The 8,441-nt window shown below is 34.9% G+C and overlaps 1 pseudogene; it reads left to right on the forward strand.

Moving 5' to 3' along the window:
- Window positions 1-3,753: 3,753 nt before the first annotated feature.
- LOC118613701 lies at window positions 3,754-4,258 on the forward strand (annotated as a pseudogene).
- Window positions 4,259-8,441: the final 4,183 nt, after the last annotated feature.

Here is an 8,441-nt window from a genome sequence, read left to right on the forward strand (position 1 = left end):
CTTCTTTCCCTAAGATTCCCTCAACATTAACCTGTAACACTTCTTCTTTTTTTTTTTTTTTAACTGAGTTAGCACCCAGAATGGAAAAAAATTAAACAATTTCCTCACAACATGTTTAGAAATTTTGACATCCACATTTAATGAAGAACTATGGGATTCCTTCAAGTCACCATCTGTTAACAGAGCTGCTTTAGGCGCAGTGATGCAAAGATGTTGGATATTTCCCTCCATGAGGAGACAGCTGGTAGGCAAGACAGAAAAATGATATATGCTAATCTAACCAATTAATCTGGTTTCCATATCCCTTTGTATAAGTGTTATGGCAATAAGATAAGGATGATTGCTTTTCACCTTGCATCTTAGAGAGGAAAAATGATGGATTTGAAAAATTTAGGACAGTTCTAAAAATGGAATCATTGGAAAATACTACACCAAGTGGCAAGACTGGATTCTCTTTTAATGTATAGATATTTATAATAAGAAAAGTCTCCAAGACTCCACCATGAGTCTAAATATTGAAAAAGGAGATAAACACTGATGGTCACATCCAAAGCAATAAAAAGTATCAGATTCCATTTTCTTCTACACTGGATTGCAATATTTATGAAAGTTCTATTCAAGCATAAGAGAAAGTTTTTCCTCATAGATAAATTTCAGCTAACCAATGTCAAAGGAATGAGAGCATTGGAATATTATCATGTTGCAACCCAAATGAAAACACTGACTCAAGCAATATTCATGAAAAGATGAAACCATTCAGTAACAGGTTGGCAGTAAAATCTTCAATAGGAGGCACCAGGTTTTTACCACCAGAAACCAAGGATCAATCTCAGTCTTACAAAAGGTGGTGCAACCTGATGTCATCCCTCCAGATGTTATGCAATAGAAAGCACGTAGGTCCTCCTAAGAGATAGTATAGCCAAAAATATTGAAAATAAATCTATCTAAGCAAACCTCTACATCTTTCATTTACAAGAACTAATTGGAAAAGGAGGAATAATTATAGCATTAAATGAAGGCAAAGAGACAAACCTAGAATACTGGCAATCTACAGGGTACTTACAATGAATCACTGACATGGAGGAAAAGCTAATGAGGAGATTGCTTTATATGAAAAGAGACTTCAGGGGCATCAACCACCCGATGTGCAATGGGCAAATTTGAACATCAATAATAATAGTAATGGATTATAATCTATAAGATAAAATAAGAATCGGACTGACATAAATTAATAAAGAGTACAAGAGATAGCTCTTCTTTAAAGTAGAATTCCAGTTAATAAAGGTACAAAGAAGAAAGAAATGGAAAATCACCATTTGTAAAATATCACAGTAAATTTTCACTCAAGAATCATCGACTGAGGTGGCTCCATAGTTTAGTAGTTAGCACGTCTGTTTTACACGCAGATGGTCCTGGGTTTGCGACCCAGTGGAGCCATGGTCTATATCCCCAGGGACGCCAGGCCCTCTGGGTGCTCCAGGCCCTCTGGGTGCATGACACGATCATGTGGGAGGAGACATTCCGCCTTTAGAGATCCAGTTCTTGAGGAAATGGCAACATCCTTAGGTCAGAGGTGGAAGTGGAGGCGGGTGTGGAGAGGCGGAATTAAAGAGGGGAGAAAATCATCAACTGATAGGCCAAAAGTGTGAAAAGATATTTAGATAGTCTCAAAATATCTTTAAAAATGGTTACAAAATAGTAACTTTATGGTTGAGAAACCTGGCAGACACCACCTTAATTAGGTGATAAAAGTTGAGTTCGGTTATAACGGGATAAATTGTCATCATGTGTCTCCTGATGCAATGTACTGAGAACACAAAAACATTTCCATGGCACTCTTGCCAAAAATACTCACTGAATTCAATCATGAGGAAGCATCAGGGCAATTCAAATGAAGTGATAATCTATAAAATAACTCGCCAGCACTTCAAAAGTGTCAAGATCATTACAGACAATACTTTATCTAATTGATGAAATTTTAGTAAGTTTTTTAGATTAGATATTAGTATTATAGCAACATTAATGTCCTGGTTTTCTATCATACTGTGGTATATAAAATGTTAACTTTGGAGACTCTGAAAAGATGTATGGGAATTCTGTGTGCTATTTTTGCAACTTTTAGAGAATGAAATTATTTCAAAAGGAATTTTTAAAAGAAAAAGAATGTGGACATTCTTCAATGTTGAGAAACGACCAAACAAGTACAACTGGCCAAGATAGAAATAAGAATGTGCGATAACAAAACTAAGGTGAGAAGGAAAAGAAATTTTTATACTTTTTGCAATACAAATTAAAATGTAACATGCAACACTGTTAAAATACTGAAACACTTCTATACCAGCTGAATCATCGGTGTCCCCTTTAACGTCCCCAACCACCCATCCCCTCCCATGGGGACTAATGGGTTAATGCTTTAGGGCATATTTGTTCTGATCAATAGTGTCCATGACACTATTAAATATTTTGACTAGCATCGCTGGTAAACCTATCTGTACTTTGACCAGCTACCCAAATATTACTAATAATAGAAATACCTAACAATTATTAAGTATTTCCTGTGTCAGGCTATATCACAACAATTTACACTAATTATTTCACTTGATCTTTCAACAAATACATGAGTTTAATGCTATATTTAAATAAAACTGAAGAAACTTATACTGTAAAATCCTGCCATAATGCAATAACTGACATAAAAAAATCAATCACATAAAACACGGCTCACATTATGGTGAAGTGAATTAAGTATGTAAGCCTGCAGAGCTAACCATCCAAGACTTCTGTTAGTTTAATTGTGCCAACTGTCTACAGCCACACTACCCTGAATGTGCCCAATCTCATCTGATCTCAGAAACTAAGCAGACCATCTAGGAATACCGGGTGCTGTAGACATTAAAAAAATTAAAAAAAAAAAAAAAAAAGAGCTAATTGTACAACCTAAAATCTTCTAGTGTCAGTTTGCTTTGGCACTACCTGGTAGTAGTTGTAAATGCAAGCTTAAATATTAATAGGCATAATTCTGACTAAGACCAGGACAGTGACAGGGATTCCAGGAATCTCCTACTTAGCTCATATGCATTCCATCAGCCCCATCTGGGGAGAAAACTGAGGACTTATTGGACATTAACCCCAATTTCCCAGTCACTTTCCCTTCCTAGCCTCATAGTCCTTCCACCTGTAGAAGATAAGAACGAGGCCCAGTCACCAATTGTATTTGTTTCAATTGCAATTGACATTTAATATTATACTTGTTTCATGTGTACAGCATAGTGAGTGGTTAGACACACCAACTGTATTTTATCCAAATGTGCATTATGGTGAAGTAGGCTATTGTGAGCTTCTACTTCATTGAGAGTTTTAAAAACTTGAGTCTATGAAATTAAATGATATGCCAAATAGTACTGTTCATTACAAATAACCACCACTAACCACCACCACTAACCACCACCATGTCCCCGCTTCCCCCCACACCCATGCCCAAAAAAGAAAAAGACTTCAAAATACAGATACAACAGAACTAGCATTATATAGGTTTAAAAAGACCATGTCCAGGCAGTGCCCTCAGCGGTCCCCCGGATCTGTCTCTTACTTCAACAGTGCTTTGATGGAACAGCCCAGAAATACAACTTCTTCCAGCCTCACACCACCCTCCAACCTCTTTTCCAGTCGCAACCTTCAGAACCTTCTCAGCCATCCTTGGCCTCCCAGACCAGCCAACACTGTTTTTTAAGCTTAACTCCTTGCTGCCGAACCATGAGCTCTCAAATCTGAAAAAACCATTCCACCAAGGTGGAGGCCGCCATCAACCGCCTGGCCAACCTGCATCTGCAGGCCTCCTACACCTACTTCTCTCTGGGCTTCTATTTCAACCAGAGGATGTGGCTCGGGAAGCCGTGGGCCACTTCTTTCGCAAATTGGCAGAGGATAAACGTGATGGCGCCCGACGTCTCTTTAAGATGCAAAACCAGTGTGGCAGCCGAGCTCTCTTCCAGGACCTACAGAAGCCTTCCCAATATGAGTGGGACCCGCCATGGTCATAGAGAAGAATCTGAACCAGGACCTTTGGGATCTGCGCGCCCTGGGTTCTGCGCACGCAGACGCCCATCTCTGTGACTTCCTGGAAAGCCACTTCCTAGAGGAGGAGGTGAAACTCATCAAGCAGATGGGCGAACATCTGACTAACTTCCATGGGCTGGCCAGCACCCAAGTTGGGCTGGATGAGTATCTCTTCAAAAGGCTCCCCCTCAAGCATAACTAGGAGCCTTTAGAACTCGGAGGCTTTTGAGAGGCCCCTCTGCATCCGCCTAGTGTTGGCCTTGTGCCTAAGCCTCTCTCTCCCTGCAAACGCTAGGCAGGCTTCTTTACCGCCCTAGAGCCCTCTCCCCTGCGGTGGATTGAAACAATAAAGCTTTTTGCACACAAAAAAAAGTGGGGAGGGGTGTCAAGTTGGAACCATTAGAAATTGTTTAATAAAGAGGAGATCATTGAGAAGGATGAATATAAGAGGTTAAATATAGGATAGGTTTCTCTGTTCTTGCAAGAACGTGAGAATTGCATTGGTTTTTTTTTTAATTTTGCTTTTGTTTTTTTAAACTTAGCTCTTCCAATTGTGTCAACTTGGGCAAATTATTTAATCTCTAAAGGACTAAATTTCTTCATTTCCAAAATGGGGAATTCATAGATTTGTTGTAAAGATTAAATGAGAGATGACAGAAGATATTTAGTTTAGTGGTGAGCTCAGTAAATGTTAATTTCTCTTATTATTATTTTTATCCACAGGTAAATAGGTGGGTTCATTAAATGGTCAGGAACTTGTTTCAGTTTTTGCATTTCTCAGGTGTTTAATTCTCCCAGGTGTCTCCACTGTAGTGAAGTGGATAAAGCCTTTGGAGTAAGTACAAAAGACCTCAATTAGAGCCCTAGTTATCTGCCTTTTGTCTGAGCACCACCTTAGACAAGTCACTTTATCTCTCTTCACCTGTTCCTAGTTTCTAAAAGGGAAATAATGCCTAATTCACAGGGCTGTGCTAAAGACTAAATGGGATCATAGAGGTGAAATGAGGTGGATCAAACAAGTAGCTATGGAAACCTACCTGGGCAAGTCTCTCCAGGCTGTTTTAGATTAGTGCTTAAAAAGTGAATTCTTTATTATATGAAATGAAATGACATATGTGTTTTCAAAAGCTAATTTAAAGATCTTTTTTCAATAATTAAGGAATGAAGGTAACGTGTTAAGATGTGAAAAACACGGTATCACACATAACTATGTTCAAATGCTGACTTCACCATTCACTAACTATATGACCTTGAACAAATTAATTAACCACATTGAACTTCAGTTTTCTCCTGTGTAAAATGGAGATAATAATTACCTCAAAGGGCTAGTGGGAAGATTAAGTGAGATTTACATTCTAACACGGTAACATAATTGGTCTTACAGTTAACTCTCCTCTCCCATTTTTACCTTATCCTCTAAGATAACAGGCAAAAAGACTTGATATTTTTTAATTCTTTGAAGAAAATATTCTTATTCTATAAAACTCTTAATGATACATTATAGTAGTTCAAGTGTCTTTAAACAACAATTGAAATAATTCTATTTTTTAAATGTCAGATTGTAGAATGTCAAGTGTTCAATAAACAACTGTAAATTTCCTTATTGTTTGGATAATAATCTATTTTATACTTTATTATAAAAACTTGATTTATAATGTGTAAATTTGAGTAAGTACTTTATTAAAATAAAATATTGTCCTTAGCATGTGATTGTGCTAGAGTTAATTATATAATAATAAAAAGCTAATTCAGAAAAACCACACCCACAAATTTAAGAATATTAGAGATTTTGCATAGGATTAATCAGCCAGTTAATATTGTTTTCTGAACATATGATATAATGACAATAAATGAATAAATGTGAAAATGAGATATAATTCAGTCGATATAAGCCCTAAAAGCTTAGACTGAAAAATTTTTTCCCTGATAATGGATGCATTTTGGTCTAAAGTTACCCGGATAAAAGCCAAAGTATTTTGCACCCTTGCTTTAGTTAATTAGTTCATGTAGGCACAGCCTAAATGTTTATAATCCAAACTCTTACATCCTAAAATGCCCCTAAATGAAATTAATATCAGAAGCAAATCATATGAAATTACTTGAAGACATGTCTTTGGTACCTAAACAATGATGTTCATAATTTAATTTTAGTACTGGTTAATGTCTTTCACATTTTTATGTAAATAAATTTAATCAATAAAATGCCTATTAAAGTAGATAACATAAATTTGTTTATAAATCAATAAATCAATATCAATTGAAGGCCTATTTTGTACAAGGCAAGGTGATACCTTCACTGATTAAAGTCATTTTTGATAAAATTAATGTCTCACATTTTAGACCTAAAATGGGCTATTCAACAATCTATGACCAGGAAGCCAGGTAATTATTAACTTTAACTTTCCTCCGCCATTAAATAAGTAACTGAGTGAGATAATTTGATTTTCTCTTGAATGTTGTATTAGGGGTACAAATAAACTACCACAATAAAATGGTCACTATTCCTGAGTAATAAAAATTTCTTACTTTGCATATGAGAAGAGTTACATATTAAGAAGCAAAGCACATTTCATATTCAACCACAATAAAAGCTCATTGGACTTATTTAGCCCTCAAAATCTAGCTCAGGAAACCAGATTTACAGAGATATATTTGCATACATCAGAAACAATAAACAGGATTATTGAAAATATGACCTAAAATATATATACATTTACAGTTATAGCTATATTTATGTATAAATATATATAGTTATATAGTATCTTAATTGTTTTATTTTGAAAAATATGTTAAGAAACATGTGAGTCAATTAGCAAAAGATTTTTCAAAAGTATTTTGGTCCTTTATTAAAAATTTCTTATAAAAGAAAATAGCATCAAGGAAAAATTTGTTACTAAATACATGTTCACCAATAGAAAACAAGTATTTGTAGTGAATAACTTTCTTATTGAGGTAGAACTTTCTTATTGATTTGTAACATTATATAAGTTTCAGATGTACAACATAATAATTTAATATCTGTATACACCATAGAATGCTCAGCACCAAAAGTCTAGTTTCTATCCACCACCATGTATTTGAAGCCCTTTACCCATTTTACCCCTACCACCCACCCCCTGCCCTTCTGGTTACCACCAATCTGTTGACTGTCTCTATGAGTTTGTTTTTGTTTTGTTTCTTTCTTATTACTTCCTTTCTTTTTTGTTTTATATTCCACATATGAGTGAAAGTCACGATTTTTGGTTTTTCTGTCTTACTTATTTCACTTTACATAATACCCTCAAGGTCCATCCATGTCCCAAATGGCCATATTTCATTTTTATGGTTGAGTTGTATTCTAATATATATATATATATATATATATATATATATATATATATACATACATACATACACACACACACATAAACATATGTATACATATATATTACATAGTTATCTATTCATCAGTTGGACACTTAGGTTATTTTTATATCGTGGCTATTGTTAACAATGCTACAGTCTGTCATACACTGTTGGTAGAATTATAAATTGGTGAAGCCATTATGAAAAACAGTATGAAGCTTCCTCAAAAAATTAAAAATTAAACTACCATATGATCCAGCTATTCCACTCTGGGTATTCAAAGAATGTGAAAACACTTATCTGTAAAGATATGTGCACCCCTATGGTGAATAATTTTAAATGGTGGAAATAATAGAAAAATCTGAACCATCCGAATTATTCCATAACTGTTAGTGAACTGGAATGGAAATAGTGTTAAGTTAGCAAAAGTGGGTGATGTCACTAACTTGTTCCTTTTGTTCAAGCCCATTAGAACTGGCAGATAGAAAAGCAGAGTGGAAAATCTGACAGCTTTAGGCAAAGGAATTCAATCTAAATAAAATGTTAGGCAGAAACATAACAAAATTGTCAAGATTCTCCATTTACAGAGATGGTTTCTCAAGCTGCAGGATCTTCTTCAGGGCTTAGCAGTCATTACGTGCCCCAATCAAAGTGCTGTTTTCCAAGTATACCTATCCCTTACTAAATGATTTTCATTAGTACTTGAAAACCCTGCTGTTAAGTAAAGAGCTTTTAAATTTTTTTAAAAAAGTATTTCCATTAAATTTAATGGGAAAATTGTGATGTGTTCCATCTCAATACAAGATACTCAATTTTCACAGCTAGAAAAATATATCAGTTGAATGAAAACATGTTTATAGTAGTAATAAACAGAAATTTGAAAGTAAACAAATACAGCTTGTACATAACATGTAATGTTATTGTTATTGTCCTTTTATCTTATTTCTGAAACATTTTCCTTACTTATTTTTCAGATTTAGGGACTCATGATTATTTTGTACTTAAAACTGCACTTATATAAAATCATATCACAGAAAAAC

The sequence above is a fragment of the Rousettus aegyptiacus genome, unplaced genomic scaffold, assembly GCF_014176215.1.
Source record: "Rousettus aegyptiacus isolate mRouAeg1 unplaced genomic scaffold, mRouAeg1.p scaffold_m13_p_2, whole genome shotgun sequence".
In the NCBI taxonomy this organism is placed as follows: Eukaryota; Metazoa; Chordata; class Mammalia; order Chiroptera; family Pteropodidae; genus Rousettus; species Rousettus aegyptiacus.